A 20,533-nucleotide genomic window follows, 5' to 3' on the forward strand; every position below is an offset into this window, starting at 1 on the left:
CTTTGATTCTATGTATCCGCATTACTTGTTTGACTTTGCTTTCATTTTACTTATCATATTTGTCAGTTACAGAGCTATGTAGTAAAGTCTGTTCTCCTTTCAGTCTCTCTCTCCAAGTTCTTTGATATAAAAACGGTATCTCTCTTTTCACCGTCTTTTCCTCTTCTCGTAGCACTTTCTGAGCATTCGTGAGTGTGGTAAGGACCCAGGATGCCCGCCTGCAAATGCGCAGCGGGCTGAGGAGATTTTCATCAGGATATGAAGGCTAGAAGGGCTGGACTTGGAACACAGCCTTGTGTTCTGCAGCCAGCTGTGGCAAACTGCCAATCTCAACATCAGGAAGTAGAGACTTAGTGATTAGCAATTAATCGACCCACTCACCTGAACCAATGCCAAGGAAGGGAGGTAGTAACACCTCCTATGCGGCCCACACAGATACTTCTGACCAAACCGCTTGCCATAGCTACATGCTTCGGTCCTCGGGTCATCTTCACAGAGAGAGTCCTGCCACCAGCTCCTCCTTGCTGTGGTAGGAACTGACATATATATGTCACAAATCACATGAGCCCAACAGGTTATCCCAGCCTACATTTCCAAACGAAGAGATATCTTCACATCGAATGGACAACTACGTTTCATGAGTCCTTCTCTGATAGAAGTATCTGTCTTGGCCGTTATATTTGAATGATAATGTGACTGGTTATAAATTTTAAGTGCCACGTTTTCTTTCCCTGAGGGATTTTATCCATTGTCCCACTGTCTTCTAGTATTGAGTTATCATTGACATTAAGTCTAAAATGGCCGATTTAAAAAAACAATTTTTCTCCTGATAGATAACTTAACCGAGTTGTCATGAGAGTCTTACTTTCTTGGCAAGGTGAAAACCATGCAAATACTTATCTCACTTTTGATTAATTACTCCTAGTTTTTCTTGGGGTACATTACGCTGTCTTGAATTATGCTTATGATTGCTCAATTTTATTTATGTTGTTGAGTCTTGTTTAAGAGATGACAAAGCAGCTGTGTTGTGTTTAACCCTTTTATTTTTCTGATTTTGTTTTTCTATGATTTTTGCCTCAAATTCCTTTTAACTACTTAAAACTGTAAGGTAACTTGTCATTTTAATTTAGGAAAATACTTTTTGAGTTATACCAGTGAGTATGTCTTTTTAATTTAAAAATTTCCTCACTTCTTTAGCTATGTCAGTTCATATATCAATTACATTGAATCTACTTTAAACTATTTTACTCCATTCCTGTCATTTTGTCTTGAATCCTTTTTAACTCTATCCTTTTATTAAAATAATCATTTTTGTCACTCATATCAGGTCTACCTACACATCCTTAATCATTTCTCTTCAATTCTTTCTCTGATGTCTTCCAACGGGAGGCTGAAACGCATTGTTTTCTGTGAACGATTTCTTTTCCTGCTGATTTTCACATTTACGCCTTGATCCTTGGTAGGCCTTCCGGGAACGTCTCACTTCCTCGGGCTCCATCTCTGGTTAATCTCTTGCGAGAGTTGGCTAGGAAGATGCCGGGTCTCCCGAGAGAGCCTTCTCATGGGTTCGTGTGGTGAAGAACATTCTAGCACAGGATGCAGTGGCGCCCACCCAGGGTTCCGGAAGCAGAGAGTACAGCCAACGTGGGCAGAAGTCGTCTTCCCAGCGCCACGGTCAGCCTCCGGGAGGGTCGATGTCCTCACGGGATGCTCGTAGAGGCTGAGCGTGTCTGTGGGCGGAACCATCGCTCGACAGGTACTGGAAATGACAGGTACTGGAAATGTCAGCTCTCTCCCGCCCTGCAGTGCACAGATCTGCTTGTTAATGGAGATGGCCGGGCAATTCTCACACACGTGCAAGTTTTGAAGCCCCGTGGGAGGTGACCCGCTCCAGCCAGGCTGTTTACTGCCCTTGGAGACCCTTCCCCCGTCTCAGCACCTTCAAGTGTTGGGTGGTCTCAGCACCTTCAAGTGCTGGGTGTTCTCGCTACTGTGAAGAATGTGTGCCAAAGACAATCCTCAGCAAGGGAGAGAAAGCCTATGACCGTACTTGAAGCTCTGGAGTTGGTTGATTATTTTTCACAGGTGAATCCTTGTCAGCTGAGATTTACTGTCTATTTGGAGTGGAGAATGGCCGCCTGAGTGAGCAGGCTGATCAATAATTCAAATTAAGAAATCCCATTTTTAACACTCACACCGTACCAAAATGACAGCAGGGCCCAAGTTGTAAATATTACAAACCTCAGCGATTATAGATTCCACTCTGATTCCTAAAGCCATGGAAAGAGAAAGATGAGAAAAAACTATTGTGCTTCTCTTAAGAGACTGTACTTCTTGGAGACTTGACCAATGGTTTGTCTTACCCCTGCCAGAACCGTTCACTGCATCAATAGGATGAAAGAGTTTGCACCGGCTCTCCTGTAATGAAGATGGAGACAGTAAGTTGAGGAGAGACTACGAAGCTCCCGAGCCCAACAAATCATTTCCTGAACATCCCGATATATCTAACATCCTAAATGTGATTTTGAGGCGCTCAGCTCTCGTGGGCTGTGATTTGTTTTCTGCGAGGACAGTTCAAGAGGACATGATCTTCCACAACACCATGAGAAATGTGACTTGTATAGAAGGAAGAACTTCCTCGCCGCATAGGCAGAAATAAATGAGATGGTTTTCTCAAAGCGACTCTGCTTTGAGAATGCCTTTACCCTCATAACAAATGGCCGTGGGCTACCGGAGGACATTCTCCCTGGAGGCTGAAAGGTGAAGGACCCTGATGAGCTTCACAGCTATTTGCCAATCTTTCTGCATTGTAGTGTGATGACAACGCCAAAATATTTTGCTAATAAAAAAACAAACAAACAACCCAAAGCATCAATCTGAGGGTCAACGTTTGCAGCCCCAAATTGAAAGTGCCAATTCCTTTGACTTTAATACGTCCTATTCTCTGGAAGTAGAGAGATCTGTGAAAACACTTCCCCTTAGTACCGTAAATGTTCATGGTTTCCCTGTCTGCAATCGAATTTCTCCTTCTTGATTTATGCTAGTGGAGTGGCCCGACTGTCCAGTCCCGTCTTTATATCGCCTTACTTTCAACAATACAGGCATACTCGGGCCAAGACATTGACTCATTTCAGCGGGTATGGATGAAAGCAGTGCCATCATCCTATTGTAAAGGCTCAGACCAAGTAAATCACTTTCCCTACATCATTTCACTCCGTTTCTAAGAGTCAGGACTTGAATGCACAAAAGTCCAACCCCAGATTCACTAATCTCAGCTGTTATCTGCAAGAATCTGTCTCGGTATGTCATACTGAGCACCAAGTGCTTGTGTTAAGATTTTTTTTTTTCTTAGATTAAAAAAAACAAAATAGGGGTGGCCATGGTGGCACAAGGCTGCAATCTCAGCTACTCGGGTGGTGGAGGTAAGAAAATCACGGTCTGAAGATGGCCTGGGCAAAAGCATCTGAAAAACCAAAAAGCAAAAAAGACTGGGACCATGGGTCAAGTGGTAGAGCATTTGCCTAGGAAACAGGAGACTCTGAGTTCAATTACCAGTACCACCGATGGGGAAATCAAAAGAATCTGACCCATACACAAAACCGGTGCATGTTTGAGTAGAGGTTTTCTTAGGAGGAGCCTCAGAAGGCAAGCCAGGTAAAGGCTGACACCCAAGCCACCCAACACCATGTCCCTGTGGTAGTTAGACATTGTGTACATGACAGCATGTCTCCCAGGCATCATGAAGAGTGCCTTCATTTACAATAAGCAGAAAACCTGGCTGCAGAACTTTAAACAAATGAGGATGGATGCACTTCTAATGCATAGGATCCGGTGGCAGATGTCCCTGGCATTAGTCTAATTCTGTGGTGAGCCATGAATGTCAAGTGCCAAATTCTCAAATGTCCCACTCTCATGGGGCATGTACCACTGCCTGGGTAGACTTTTGGTTGTCACCTCCCTGCCTTGCCCTGCTCCCTGGAGATACACTTTTGACTCTTGACAAGCACTTGCTGCTCCTGGGGGGGGGGGGTGTCACTGTCAGAGATACAGCCAAATACACCACAGAACACTCAACAGCTTTGCCCCACAAAGACTCTTCTGGTCCTAAATAGTATCACGCTAAGGTTGGGAAACCCGAATCTAGCGCCAGGCCCACCTCTGAATCCATCTTGGATTTTACCTTACGGCCTCAGACAGGCTGCTGGATCTCCTCCTCATTGGAGATGAGGAAATGGACTGCGGGAGAAAAGAACTTCCTTAGCTGCCCCTTCTCCGGCTATTAGAAAGCCCTGGAACAATCCTACTTCCGAGGACAGGGCTTCCCACGAGAGATCCAACGTGGCCAGTCTCACCTGAGATGGAGCATACTGCTGCCCTCAACAAGCTTCGGGCCTGTCAGTAAGTGAGACTGGTACAAGGCAGCTCACAGTTGGCATGTGCCACGCCAGACCTGCGTCTTTAAACTGACACTCCACACCAAGTTGGTAGCTCTTTCTCCCAATCAGGCCTGCAGGAAGCCTCAAATTGCAGACGGTACAGTCTCTAATGGCGCTAAACCAAGCAGCCTCCTCCGCCTGCCAGCACCTCTATTTAAAGGGCAAGCCCATCTCCCCATAGCAAATGTTTCTAGAGCCTCTTTTCCCATTGATAAATCGTCTACGCAGAGACAGATTGAATTATTTATCTGGACTGTGATACCAGTGTGGGCTATTCTCAATGCGGCCGAGGTCCAATTTTAGAAAATGTATTTGTAGAGCCATAAATAACAATATTCTTCCATTGTTCTTTGGTTTGTTCATTCAACAGATATAGAGTAGGGCTCTGATTTGGGGTGCTTGGGAAAAGATGGTAAATCCTTTAAAACGGAAGTATTTTGAGGGCAAAATCCGTGTCACTGTTGGTCACCATAATATGCCTAAAGCTTATCCCTCAGAATGTCCATGGTTCGCTCTCAGTGTGTTTGTACAGTGAAGGAGTACATACAGTGTTGTCTTTATGGAGATTTCAGTGTGCTTGTACAGTGAAGGAGTACATACAGTGTTGTCTTTATGGAGATTACATTCTTTTTTAAGTTTTTAAAATTTTATTGTCTTTTCCATGTGTTTACTTACTTACTTTACGTATTTTGTTGGTTGTGGGGCTTGAACGCTGAGCCTGTAGGCTTGAGCCTACAGCTCTACCGCTTGAGCCATAGCGCCACTTCCGAGATTCTATTCTGATATGCAAGGCACCTGGTTGTGAGAGGGGCCCACATGAACAGAAATTAAACAGCCTCTGCTGATGTACTTCATAGAGACGGGGATCACCTGTGGTGGTCACTTGATCTAGTGGCGGGGCCTCAGTGAATTTCCTGAGAAACCCAAGGCTACCTAAGCTGAAACCTGAAACAGGGAAGTCAATAAACATCGTTGCATTGCACCGTCCCTACTCACCCGTCTTCCCCAGAGTTCCTCCTCGCTTATGCGTATTATATTTGGGGGTCATAACCACGTGCTTATTTAAAAAGGTGAACAACTCAACACAAAAGTCTTAATTTCCCTCCCAATTCTAATCATTTATGAACTCATCTATGAAGTTCAGTATTTCTGGCTTATATACATATCAAGGTATCTCTTCCTCCTCTTCCTCGACTCCTCCTCCCCCTTTGCCTCTTCTTCCTCTTTCTTTGTTTGTTGTTTTTGTTTGAGACAGTCTCCTTTGGTAGGCTAGACAGATCTTGAACTTGCCATCCTCCTGCTTTAGCATCCTGAGTGCTAGGATTGCATATAGGAGCCAGGCCCAGTGACATATCTTCTCTCCTTAATCCTCACCACACAGCGGAGGCAAAGGAGAAAGGACAGGCTGGATGCTCAGAGCCATTGTGGCATCCTTTGCAGGCCTTCTACATGCATCTCTGACATTCTTGATGATTCCTACAGAGATCTTGAATAGGAGACAGTGTCACCACTTCACAAAAGAGAACACAAGGGCTCATCGGTAATAGGTTTCTCAGCTTCTGTGCAACCAATATTTGGGGCTGATTAATGCTTTGTGTTGAGGGTCACGTTATTTAATATGTTAGCAGAATCTAGGTCCTCTATCCAAAGACTCCTGTAATCTCAGGATGAGCTTTTTTTAAAAAAAGAAAACAAAAAACAAAAACTATGCTATAAACACAAATTATTTTGTGTAAAATTGCACTTCAATAAACCTACTCCACAAACAAAAAGGCCACTCACCATCTCGTACTTTTGAACTTGGACAGATAGTATCGCATATGAGTTGAGAAATATTATATAAATAGAGCAATAACCATTTTTTAAAAAAAAGTGAACCCCAATTTTACCTAACTATAAAGCTCTCCTTACTGAGAATTGAATGCTTAAACACTTAAAAGAGAATCTCAAACACTGAAATGATCATTTCCATCAAATTCCAAGAAATCACCCAGTCTGGGACTGCTGGCAAGAATGTTAATAATAGATCGTTTTGAAGTTCCAAGCATGAATTATTTGCAACAGGAGTTTGCTGGTAATCACATGCATCATGCATTAGTTCTTGAAACTGAATGATGCAGGCCTTGTGCAGAGTGGGTCGATAGAATTCGGGTTTCTCCGAGTGGTTTTCCCTGTGCTCCCTCACCCAGAAGATGGTTGTTCTGGGAGTCTGGTCCCACCAAGGCAGTGGGCGAGCTCCCGTGCCTTGCTTGACGTCGAACTTCAGACCCGCATCCTGCTTTCTGTGTCCAAAAGCTCCAGACACCAGTTAGTCACTAACTCATGATGGTGGCTTTTCCAGCACATTGCCAGAAAAGGTATTGCAATTCCTGGATAGGCAGAAAAGATGAAGTGGAAAAAAGGATGCAGAACAAAACTATCTCCACCTAAGCTCAAGAAGCGACTTGTGAGGCAGAGATGGGGAGGACTTGTGGTTCTAGGCCAGCTTAGTGGGCGGGGGGAGGAGTTTCCAGACTCCATCTCGACTAATAAACCAAGTGGAGTGGTCTGAATCAGGCCACAGGGAGGCAGGCCTAGGGAAGGGGATTCTGCACTGCGGCCATCTCTGGGAGCCAGGCTCCTGATGAAACATACATCCTGTGACTTAAACCACTAGGTTTGCAAAACAAACCAGTAAGGCACCGTGGGGCTCCCGTGTTCCACAAACTTCCCGGCTCTTCACCTTCTGGGGGCATGCTAGTGTTGTCCCCTCAAAACCAGACTCAGGTGTGTGACTGTCTTCGGCCAATGGAAGACCAGTACAAAGGATTCATGAATTCTATGGGAGGCTGCGGCTGATGCTGATAGAAACCACTAGAAGGAAGAAGGACGTATTTTGGCTTATAGTTTCAGGGATTCATTTCCTGTGTTCCTGGGAAGAACATCATGGCGTCCAAAGGGTGTGGTGGAAACAGTTCTTTTCCTTATATGGTGGGCAAGAAGCAGGAAAGGGGGCCCACCCTAGGGCTGGCCTCCAGTAAACAACTTCCTCCACCCTAAAGTTTCCAGCACCTCTCACAAGAGCACCTACAGCCAATTATCAAGCATTCAGCACAGCAGCTCGTGAAGGACATTATATACTAAAACACAGTAATCCACAACAGATCAATGGCGTGTCCGTCAGCTGGGTAGCCCAGTGCAGGTAAGTGAGACCCTCCCTCTAACCCCAGGACAGTGAATGGACAAAGTGAACAGAAGTCAAAACAGGGCCATTTCCTGTGGCAACTATTACGGAAGCAAAATGAAGCGCCCCCTAATTGATACAGGCAATGACTGACATCTTCACCCTTCAAACGAGGATGTCCTCTGCCTAAAAATCTGTGCAAGTTAGTGGTATAGCTGCAAGACAAATTCTGACTGAGTCTCTCTCCAAACCACACACACTTACCACAGCTCTCCATGGAGGAGTTTCGTGTAACATGTCCTCAGCACAGGGAGAAGCAAAAATAAAGCAGTTCACTTTTTTGCATCAACCAAAGAGATCCCTTAACAACCACAATTATCTGATGATAGGAAGTTTTTACCTCCCCATCACTGCCTGCATTGAAGCTTAGCAGCCTCTTGTCTCCTTTTCTTTTTCTTTCTTTCTTTCTTTCTTTCTTTTTGGATGAAGTGGTGAGACATCACCCCCTACATAGATGTCAGGACTGAAAGACTTGTTAGTTTTCTTCCAGGCTTTATACCCTGAGTGATCAAACCTCTTAAATGGTAGATACACGCAGAGGGCATTTCACAAACAGAGGCTATCTGTGATAAAACATTCTCAGCCTGAGTGGGGGAAAAGAGAGCTCCTTTGCAGTCTAGATAACTGGTAAGTTAAATCAATAATGACACGCCATACACACTATGCAAGTCCAGAAGAATCTAGCTGAGTCCTCAAATATTAATTGCAGGGAATAATTTGTACGCTCTCAGTAGTAATACATTGTCTCAGGATAATCTTCTCTAAGATTTCCCACCACCAGAATGTCTGCTTGATGGCCAGGATACTGCCCCCCCTACACACACACACACACACACACACACACACACACACACACACACACGCATGCTGGGTTAATAAATGCCAATGTTCTCCGGTGACCCGCGATTCTCTCTGCGTTTTAGATTCTAGCTACCTTGGGTGGGACACTAAGACCCATGCTCCCCTAGCCTGAAACTCTCAGCCACATATAAATCATAGAGCAAGGGAATTTTTATGCAAAATAAAGCACTTTCCATGCTTTCCTCTTGCAATGATTACATGATTTTCCCCTGAACCTGAACAATATATGTTTCATAAATAGATCCCTCTCTGTGTAAGCAGACCTTGGAAATGGATTATTTGTTTGGTTTGCATTTTGTCTGCCAGGCTTGCAGCTCCCAGAAGCGGCCGTCACCTTTCCAAGATGAGGCATTACAAGTCCTGGGGGCCGTAGGAGCCCCAGGGCCCCACGGGGCCGGCCTTGTCCTGAGTGGCAGAGCACTTGGCAGAACTAGGATGGTGACACAATCTAGACACCTTGGCAAGTGCCAGTTTCTAATCCCAGGAGCGTAGTTCTCAAGTTATCAGTGAGGGGAGGGAGACATGGTAGAAAAAAGAAAAAAAGCAAAACACTATGCATTCTAGCATCTAAAAGTTCATAGCATTTCTAAGCAGATGTTTATTTCAGTAATTCCCCTAACACTTCTGGAAAAACACAGGACAGAGATATTACCATTCTCTATTGAAGACATCAAACTATGAGAATCAGTGGATTTGTTTACATGAGGGTGTAAGCCATGTTAGTTAGAAGCCCATTTGAGATAGAAAGAGAAAGAAATAAACACAGAGACACAGAGAAAAATAAAGGAAGAAACAGGCCTATCATCTATCTATCTATCTATCTATCTATCTATCTATCTATCTATCTATATATCTATCTATCTATATATATATATAAAAAGAGAGAGAAGCAGAAAAAGAAACAGAGACAGAGACAGATTATGGTGGCTGTGTTGAAAGGCAACGTTTTAGCTACGCATTAACAAAATACTTCCAGAATGTATTTATGCCCATTACACAGAAAATGCCTGCCATTGAGGAGATCCCCGCTGCTGAGAAGTGGGCAGAGGGCTCCGGACTCTGACTTTCCTGTCCACTGTCCGCATGAGAGCCAGGGCTCCATGCCCAACTTGTCTAAAGAGACTAACTCATTTGATTCCCGGGACAAAGGAGCCCCACAGAGCGTATTCAACCCAGCAAGGAAATCCTGACATCACACAAAATGGAGACAACCTCATTCTTCTGGAATGTGAGGGGTTTCAGTGACCTCAGAATTAAACTCTGCCTTTGTCTCTCACCTAAATCTGAACGGAGCCCGTGTGTTTTCAGGTACCGGTGAGAAGGCTGGAAACCATACCGTGGCCCCACATTCTGTGTGGCATTTGATGCAGATAATAGATGAGCTCTTCTTCTTTGAGCCTTCTCCCTTACCAAGGCCACCCCGCCTGGCAGGCCCTAGGGCTTCCGGGCCAGATTCCCTAAACTTCCACGTGACCTCAACATGATGCTACTCCTATGAAATGATTTTGCACAAAATGATTCTCTGTAGCTCAGTTAACTCACCCTTCAAATGGGGGTAAGAATGAATGGTTTTGTCAGGGTTTACACAGGGTTCTGGTGAGAGGAAGCATTACTATCCTCATTAATATCATCCCTCCAGTACCTCACTGATTTCCTAAATAGTTTAACTGGGTATTCCTCACTCCTGCTCTAGCCCTATTTTGAAAGTCCATACTCATTCAAATGAACCAAGCATCCAACACCGCAGTGAAAGGTGCCCAAGGCTCAGGGCCTGGGTTCTTTACATTTAAGAGGCTTCCATTGTCCCATGAAAGGTTAAATATAGGCCTGTGATTGGATAAGAGTGACAAAGGGCTTATAATGCAACTGGGCGTCCAGTCCTTACCACAGCCCAGCTAATGTGGCTTAGCCAGTTCATGAACTTGTGCTCAAGTCTTTCTGGCTTGACAAGCCTTGAGAATGTGGGAAGGGATTTCAGGACCAACATAAACCAAGTGGTTGTTCCTGATTTGTGTCTCTCAGAAGGGGGTTAACCCCAAGGACTGCTGCCTCAACCCTCATAACCTCACACCAGGCTGCAGCTAGCTCTGCCACGGTGTTGACGCGTCTTTTGCATTGCTTCTTAGATACAAGCATTAAGGAGAAGCTATATCTGTGTCTTTTTCTCAGTCCCACGTATATGAGATGGAAGTCAGCCATGAGTTAGTAAAAGAATTGCTCCTGTGGATAAATGAATGAATGATAACACATGGATTTACTGACATCTCTCTATGTTGCTTTTCCCTGGTGTTCTAGTCCCGGAAAGCACACAGGGTCTGGCCCAATGGAGATGCTTCAATATATGTTTGTGTTGTGTGTGAATCAAAGAGTGAATAAACGAGTAAGCCATGAGTGGCTCCATGAATATTGAATGTTTCAGGCTAAATAAAACATTTGCCATCTGATGACTTGGGTAAGTTTGGGCTCATGCACCAGCTTATTAAAATCGATGACAAAGAATCAGTCATTGCATTTGTCTCCTTATAAAATACAACTCAGAGGTTGTAATAAATCCAGGATTATGCATTCATGAAATTGAACTTTAGTCGTAGGCTTTTGGTCATGATTCTTGTCGCTGTGTTTCATCTCGACTCAAAGATCTTTCTCTTCATGTGCTTTCCTCCTTCCTCCGCTCACCTGCCTTGTTCCACTGAAGGCCCAGGCTTCTAAACACTGCCATACTTTAAAAAAAAAAACAAAAAACATTCTTTCCCACAATAATAAAAGCGTAAAGCCTAACTTGGTATGGGATTTGCGGCATAAGCATGGTCCAGTTACAAGATTGTCAGAAATAGACAAGCCTTGGCAAGGATGTGAAGGGACTGTGCCATGTTGCTGCTGGGAATATAAAATGGTAGGACTACCTTAAAAATCGGTCTTCAGATTCTATTACCGTGGATACCTGTATTATAACTCAGCAAGTTTATTTCTTAGAATATCTGATCCACAAAAAAATGCATATGTATGCCTAAAAGGATGTGTGTATGTGTGAATGTAATTTATTCATCTTGGTAAAGAAAACTAGATGTGGTATATCCATACAGCGAAATATGATGTAACAACTAAAAGAAGGAAACTATTGGAAGGCAAAACTGAGAAGAGCAAAGCAGGGCTACCTGGCAAATGTGTTTGCCATTTGACTCCTGGGTGGGTGCATGGAAAACCTACAACATCAAGATATATTACTGAGATAGGCTCACTAGTTACATTCGCTGTAGGTCTATTATTCCTCAACAAAATCATTACATTAGGATTCTCTCAGTACAGGAAGATGGCCGGGCTTCTTTGTTCACACTGTCTTCATATTATGGTTTGGGATGGGTGTCTAGAGATTCTACGAATAAAGTCATAGTTGCTCTGATGTTTAACATAGACTTTATTAGCTCAGAAGGCAGTTAGTTGTCGTAGTAATAGTGAGCTTGGACTAGGAGCCATGGATTCAAATGCTGGCTTTGCTATCCATTAGCTGTGTGGTCTTGAGCACGTGAGCGTCACATCTTTAGAAAGAAGGGAATGTATCTGTGTGGAAGAAAATGTATGCACAGTGGACCGCTTGAGGGTCCTGCACTGAGTACAGGCCAGCTCCTCTCCATCATGGTAGAAATAGAAGTATGGCATTTCCATATGGAACACAGTTACAAAGACGGTGGTTGAACGAGTGGAGTCACACTGACACTGGGCTGGCAGACAGCAGACACCACGAGAGAGCTGTGAATGCTGCTCCCATCTCTAAGGAGACTGTGGCTGTCTCTCATCGCAGCAAGACCTCTAAGGCTGGCTTGGAGAAGGGATAATGCAGACAGCAAAGCCATTTGCTCTTGGGTCTGAAACACCCCCTCCTTAAGGCCCAGTGTTTCTCCATATTTCCTGGTATCTCCAGAACCCAAGCTAAAGCCAGAGGCCCCATCACACCCCAGCGGTGACCCAGTGAGCAGATGGCTCCCACGGCTCTCTGGAAGGCTCTCCCGCCGTGGTTGCCCTAGGTCAGCGTGTGGTTATTGTGTAAAAGAGCAATGCAGGGGTTAAACCTTGGTGGAACCATGTCTGGTTAGATCATTTACGTTCATAACGACTTTCCATCACCACATCGGAGTGTGTCTGGTCGCTCGTAATGGGAAAAGTGATTTTCTGCGGCGTCCATATGGAGAAGGCAGTGTGACTCATGGGTTGGGACTGTGCTCAGGGAGTGCAGTGTGGGCTGGGTCCCGGCTGGGGCTGATTCAGCCCAAGAGGCCACCACTCTTCCTCAGCCTAGCATGTCATCCACAGAAGCCAGAGGGCCCCTCACTCAGCCAGGACCTGGAAGACGCGCGGGTCATTCTCCCAGCCAGCCCCGCCGCGGCCCACAGCAACGGAAACCCCCATACGTGTGCCACCCGTGCACGCCCGTGTGCAGTCAAAGCCCCCCATCACACCCATGCGGTGTGTCCAGGCACAGCCTATGCCCATGGTAACGATGATGAGACGGAGGCTCATAGGAACGAAGTCAGGCTTGTCAATAAGAGAGAGACCCAGGAATCACGAGTGTGACTCCCGAGTCTGGGCTCTGGTACATTCACTGAGAAATGTGTTCTTATTGCATAACATCTTCACTGTGACATTCTCCCACAAGCATATAATATACTCAGATCATATTTACCCCCTTTACTAAGCTTCCTTATACTCCTCCTCCTCCTCCTCCTCCACCACCTCCTCCTTTTTTTCTACGTTATTTTATTTATTTATTGTGTTGTCAGTAATGGAGATTGATCTCAACTTGGGCTTGCTTGCTAAGAAGATGCTCTACCACTCGAGCCATGCTTCCGACCCCTTTCCACTATTTTAATAGTGGAATTGCGTGTATGTAATGCAGTTCAATTGTATGTACTTCCCATCGTTCTCTTTTTTTCTCTCTCTCCTTCCCAATGTTCAGTCCCTCTTTGAAAATTATGTCTTTATTTCAGGACTAGATTCTTCATATGAGAGAAAACATGAGATACTCATCCTCTGAGTCTGGCTTTTATTTCATTTAACATAATGATCTCCAATTCCATCTGTTTACTGTGAACTAAACTATGAAATATAATACCTAGTCAGTGCATAGTTTCACCCTTCTTTGTAGCTGAATAATACTCCATCATGTATATTTACCAGATTTTCTTTATCCATGGATCAGTTGGTGGGTATCTAGGCTGACCTGTAACTTGACTATTATAAGTAGTGCTGTTCTGAACATGATTATATATAGCTTCCATTTCTTCAGATGCACACCCAGGAGTGGTGTAGCAGGATAGCTGCCCCTATTTTTAGGTGTTTGAGGAATCCCATACTGATTTCCATAGTACTAATCTACACTACAGCAACAGTGCACGAAGGTTCTTTCTTCCCCCACATCCCTGACAATGTTCATTATTGTTTGTTCTCCCCATGATTGACATTCTGACTCAGATAAGATGGGATCAGTGTCATGTTGATTTGCATTTCTTTTATGGCTAAGGATTATGACCATTTCTTCATGCGCTTATTATGCATTTATACTTCTGAGAACTTTTCCAGTCATTTGCCTACTTAGCAATTATTTGTGCTGCTGTTCATATGTCAGAGTTCTTTATATTTTGGATATTAATCCTTAATATAATCAATAGCAGGCAAAGATTTTCTCCCATTCTGTATATTGTCCCTTAATTCTTATAACTGTTCTCTTTGATGTAATGAAGTTTTTCAGTCTGATGCAATTTGTCAATTCTAGCTCTTAGTTTTTGAGCAAATGAAGTCCTGTTTAGGAAGTTTGGGCTTATGCTGGTACTTTTACCCTAAGTATTCCTGCAGTAGTTTCAAAGTTTCAGCTGTTAAGGTCTTGGGTCCACTCTGAATCGAGGATTAGGATGTAAACTTAGTCTATTTAGTCTTCTACCTGTGGACATCTAGTTTCCCCAGCTGTCTTTTCTCCACCTTTGTCAAAGATCATGTAACGGTAGCGATGCGGACTTGTTTTAGGGTTTTCTGTTTCATTCCACTGATCTACATATCTGCTTTTGTGCCAGTACCATGCTGTTTTGGGTACTGTGGCTTTGTAGTATAATTTGCTGGGGGTATTGTGATACTTCCAGCATTACTCTTTTTGCTTAGAATGGCATTGGCTCTTCAGGGTCTTTGGTACTTCTATACAAATCTTAGGATTTTTTTTTTCTATTTCTGTGGAGAATCAACTTGGACTGACTCTATACCCCAGCTCTCCTCACCCATAATCACCATGTGGGTCCCCAGAGAAACTGTCAGCACTGAGCTAGTCACCTCAATTCCATACACCTGCTTTGCAATCCCCACCTTGAATATCATGTCTGAGTCAGTGTGGCAGCTCGTGTTTGTCATCTTGACTACTTGGGATGTGGCGATCAGGGGATTGGAGTCCCCCAGGCTCCATCTCGCTTGATGGCTGGGTGTGGTGGCCCAGACCCATCATCCCAGTCATGGGGGAAGTACAGTGGCTAAGTGCATTGTTGTGTGCCTGTCATCCCCAGCAACGTGGGCAAGTACAGGTAGGAGCATCGCAACTGAGGCTGGCCTGAGCACAGGCAAGACCCACACTCAAAAATAAGGGAGACAGAACAGGGCTGAGGCGTGGCTTAAGTGATTGGGCATATGCCTTGTAAGCATGGGTCCCGTGCTCAATCCTTAGTGCCTCAAAAAAGTTAAAAATTAAAACACACACACACACACACACACACACACACACACACACACACACTCTTCAGCCCATCTGAAAAAGGCTGTTGTAAGTTCATGGTGGTTTCCTGCTTTTACAAAGAAGCTGATCCTACAACCCCCAATCCTAAAAAAAAGGTGGATCCAGTCCATCTCAGCTTTCTAATATATTTTCATACGCCAAGGAGATTCCAAGATGAAAAACAAAAAAGAGGCGAGGAGCCTGATGTTGGCCTCTCTCCAGTGCAACACACATGTTAGTGAACTGAGCTTCCATGGAAGACAGATCCTGCAACCACCTCCCGAACCGTCAAGAACAGACAACAACAAACACAAGTGGGTGCAACTGGGTATTGTGCCCACAGTATAGGATTCATTCAGTAAAATACAGTATTGCTCTTTATTGCCATTCCTTAAAAAAAAAAACAACTAAGTATTAATCTTCAACCCCAGTAGAGAGACCAAGATCCCTTGCTCAGCATTTTGTCTCCAGCGCACCCAACCCTGTAGAATTATTGTGCATCCCAAGTCATGCATAGGAGGATGAGCCCACCACTGCCAGGGTCTGCTGGCTTTCCTGCAGCAGATGGAAGCCCGCTTGCTCCACAGAATCTTTGGGTGACGCATCTTCCAAACGCAGAGAGAAGGAAGCACTTTCCCATAGTACAGACCACTTTCTTGGAATGGAGCTTCCTTCCTCCCACCTTCTGTGAGGCCACCACCATCCCTCGTCTCTGGGTGATACAGGCATGGCCTCCACCACACCATCCCCAGGAAGATAAGATACCTGCTTGCACAAACAGGTGTTGTGCAGAGGGAACCGTGTTACCTGGGCCTAGAGTAGCTAGGCACCAGGAAACACTTAGGAGCGGAACCAATAGCCCGCATGGGTGTGTGGCAGTCACGTCTCCCAGATTTACATCTGCTTAGAATATTTTTAGCTCAACACATTTCTTGTCATTGAAACTGAGCAGGAGCTGTCACACACAATTCGAGATAGGGCTGGGCTTGACTGTTTCCTATTTCCTGGCAGCTGAAGGCTCACACTTCAAGACTCATCTGGGTGATTAGGAGGACGATGAAGTCGTTGCAGATTTCATCACGAGGATGACCTGCCATGTCTTGTAAGTGATTTGATATTTACACAGATCAGGCTTCGAAAATAATGAACTCCCAAGAAATAGGCAGTGGGTATGCTGCTCTGAGATGCAGAGAAGAAAATGCATAATGCAAATGAACGAGCTAAGGTAGCTTCCCCGGAGGGCTTTTCCAAATCTAGATCTTTCCATGAAAAGAAGGTTCTGTTATTAAATACTCGTGGCACACTAGAACCCCATCTCAGAAGCACTCTCACGTCTAGCCATCGCAAGGCCTTTGTGTCAGGATTTCTTGCTCATCTAGTACCTGGAAAGATGTCTAGAAAATGCCAGCCAACTTGTGATGCTGCAGGGCCCCAGGAAAACATTTCTTCCCAACGTGCGAGTCCTCAAGGATGCCTTTCAAGCAAAAGTCCTGTGAAACAGATTCTACTTGATAAGAACTGATTCACGCGGATCACACTTTCAGAAAGGAGCTGAGCGGCTAGAACTAAATACTCTCAGTTAAATACTTTTGGATGTATAGCGGGAGGAACTGAAACGCGAATGCTGAGGAGACATCTGTCCTTCCATGTGCATCGCAGCAGTATTCAGAATAACGTCAACAACCACGCACATTGTCAGATGAGCAGTCAAAGGAAACGTGGGGTAGATGCATAGTGGAATAGACCTCAGCCTTGAAAATTGGGGTGATCTTTCCCTCTACAAAGACACAAACAAATCTAAAGGAGGTGATGTGAAGCAACCTAAGCCAGATACAGAGAAGCAAATACCGCATGAGCGTACCTATCGGTGCCATGCGGACAACTGACCTTGTGGAAGTAGAGAGTACCACCCACGGCGGCCCGGAGGTGGAGGCGGAAAGCAGAGACGCTGCCGAAGGGCGCAAGCTCAGTGAGAAGAAGGAACCTCTCGTGACCCATCGCATAGCAGCATGGCCGTGATAACTTACCAAGAACTGTCCACCGTCCCTGGAGCCAGTCCTCCAGGGACTGTATTGGTTATTTTTGAGGTAGAGCCTCACTTTTATATTCAGTCTGATCTGGGTTGCAATCCTCCTACTTTTGTGCCCCAGAGTCACCGGTAAGGACTGACCGATGCCACTGTCCCCAACCTTTGTTCTCCCCCCTCTCCCCCCGCCCCCCACACAGAGACAGCTAGGATAACAGATGTGCACCGCTACACCCAGATGAGGTCTCTTGAACTTCTTCTTGCCTGAGATACCCTCAAACCATGATCCCCCAATCTCTACCTCCCAAGGAGGAGCTCGATCCTGCCTTGACTGAAGTCCTAAGCAGAGCTATGGTTACGGACCCGGATTCTGAAGTGAGAGACATAAGCTGTTGAGCGCCCCCTCTGTCTTTAAGGGGGTCAGTGTCCCCCAGGCAGTTTCCCTGGGCTCCTCCGCCTCTCCATCCTCATCCTTGAAATGAGGAATCTGAACAGTGTCACCTGTTGATCTGACTCTGGTGAGGTGGAAAGCCGAGGCCTGTTACACATATCCAGTCAGCCCTGGCCAGTAGGACCATTTCACAGTCCTGTCATTCGCAAGTGTTCCCACAGCCATCGGCACTGGAACCCAGCAGGCAGTGCAAGTTCATCCCCACTCCCGGGACAGGGAAGAACAGCCAGGGCGTAGGGCAGAAAGCCCACCACGTGTGTGAGGCCTGGGCGGTAGCCGTCCTGAAGGAGAATGGAAGCGAGGCCACGGGCCGGGACTTGTGCAGCCCTGAGGCTTCTCAGCCACTGGAAGCAGAAAAGGACATGCTCGCCGCCAAAACAAACTTGTAAAACATTGCCAGGAAATGCCACCGAGCTACCCACGAGATCCTGGGCGTGCCTTCAGGGAAAGGTAGGAACGGCTCCAGTTTTCTCCTGCTTGTCTCCTTCAGCTTCTTTCTTTCCTTCTTTTAAAAACCAGACACCGTTGCTATCTGGACCCAGGACCTTTTCGAGGGCAGGCGGTCTCCGCGTTGCTCACACAACGCGGGGTCAGGCACACGAGCCTGCAAACACAGGGCACTTGGCACCTGCTAGAACCCACAGGGGGGTTGTCCAGAGGGCTGTTGGGCCATATGCAGTGGCGTGACTCGAGTGCTAGTTTTCTGGGGGTGCCATAATGAATTACCACAACTTGGTGCCTTACACCACGGCATGAAATCAAAGTGTCGGCAACCTCCACTTCCTCTGAAGTCTCTAGGGCAAAATCCGTTTCTGCCTCTTCCAGCTTCTAGGGACTCTCGATTCTCTGGCATGCCACAGTAGAAAACCAGTCCTTGCTGCCATCTTTATGTAGCCTTCTTGCTTCCTCGGTTGTCTTCTCTCTCTCTCTCTCTCTCTCTCTTCTTGCTCTTCATCCTCCACCTTCTCCTTTTGGTTTTGGAAGTTCTGTGTTTGAATTCAGGGCCTTGACCTTCTACCACCCAGCCATGCCTCTCTCTCTGTTTTGCACTGGTTATTGTTAAGATAGGTCTTCTTCCTGCTCAGAGACATGCCTGGGTTGTGATTCGCCTACTTTAGACTTTCTGTAGTTGGTAACAGATGTGGATCACCATATCCAGCTTCCCTCCCTCAAGATCCATGTCATATAGGGTGACACTACCCCCAGCTCTTGGTTGAGATGGGGTCTCATGAAGTGTTGTACCCAGACTGGCCTCAAACTGTGTCCTTCCCATTTTTAGTTAGGGTTACAAGAGCAAGTCACTGGCTCCTGTCTCCTCCTCTGTTCTTGCAAGGGTGCTCACTCATATTGGGGAGAGAGAGAATATCCTAATCCAAGATGCAAGCAAATTACATCTTTAAGAACCCTATTTGCAGAGAAGATCACATCCCGTGGGCATGGAATTTGGAGAGATATTCTTTGACCTACTGTATCTTGTGATGTAGGATTTACTGAAGACTTTTGTGATGACTCAAAGGAAGAGGACTAACGAGGAGCAGTGCTCAGCCAGGAAAAGAAATATGAGGAGCAGCCAAGAGCCATGCCTTGGGCAGGTGTCTCCATGGTGTGTTGGGCAGGAGATCCGCACAGGTCTTCTTAAACCAGTGGTGGACTAAGTCGTCCTTGCCTACGGAACAGTGTTTACTCCGCTCTAAAGACCTCTTGGCTTCTTCTTATCCTCCATCACCTCCCTCCTCCCTCCTAGGCCTAGGACAAACACCTAGATTTTCTAGAACATTGTTGATATGGAGAGGAGCCCTTAAAATCCTTATACCAACAACAGTGTGACACAAAAGCAGATAACTAGGCTGTGCGGGGATCTGGCTTTCTGGGCTCGAGACCCTAGACTGGCACAGAGGTGCCACGTGGATTCTTCTAGAGCTCTGGGTCTCTGCTTTCACAGGTGGAAAATGGGGCCCTGGGGAAGGCTTCCTTCCTGTTGTCATGGCATCTGCATCCGGAAACTTCTGCACCACCTGGAAAGGAAAACCGACTCCACATTCTTCCTAGCCATGCGGACACCATCCTCTCTGGGGTTTCCTTCCTCTTCCCTTTTGTCTTCCCACAGAAACCCTTTGTTCAAAGAAACTTAGGATCTCTGGGTTGGTGGCTTGCTTTGTGCTGGGATGCTGACATTGTCTACCTTTCTCGTGGATCAGGACCTCTGGACCCCCATCCTGTAATAAATGAATACCGTAGACTAGGAAATGTATAAAGAAGAGAGGTTTCTAGAGCCCACAGTTCCTCCTGAAGGTCGGGAAGGCCAGAAAGATGGCACCACGATGCGTTGGCATGCAGTGAGGGCCTTCCGGCTGCAATAGATGAGGGGAAGAGCATCTCACGGCTGCAGCCAGCTGGCTTCCGCTTCCTCCTCCCAGAAAGCCCCCAACCCCATCGCAGACACCCTCCTTCTGCGATCCCACCGCTACCAGTTACCTCCCAAAGGCTCTGCCTCTGAATGCTATCACCTCAGCCTACAAAACCAGAGGCTGCATGTCAGCCAGTGTTTGGAGGAAACATTGGAGGAAACCATGTACGGCTCCTTCCTCGTTCCTCCTTCTCTGACTCAGACCTGAACATGAGGCAGGAATCAGGAATTGATAGGAGTCCAGATACCAGGCAGCGATTACAGTTGTGATAGTGGTAATGATTCGGTGTATGGAAAATTCTAGGCTAGATAATGTGCCAAGGCTCGGTTTCATTTTCTTATTGAGTCTGTAGAACAAGATCAAGTAGCTCATGTCTAGAATCC

Source organism: Perognathus longimembris, chromosome 10 (genome assembly GCF_023159225.1).
Source record: "Perognathus longimembris pacificus isolate PPM17 chromosome 10, ASM2315922v1, whole genome shotgun sequence".
Lineage (NCBI taxonomy): Eukaryota > Metazoa > Chordata > Mammalia > Rodentia > Heteromyidae > Perognathus > Perognathus longimembris.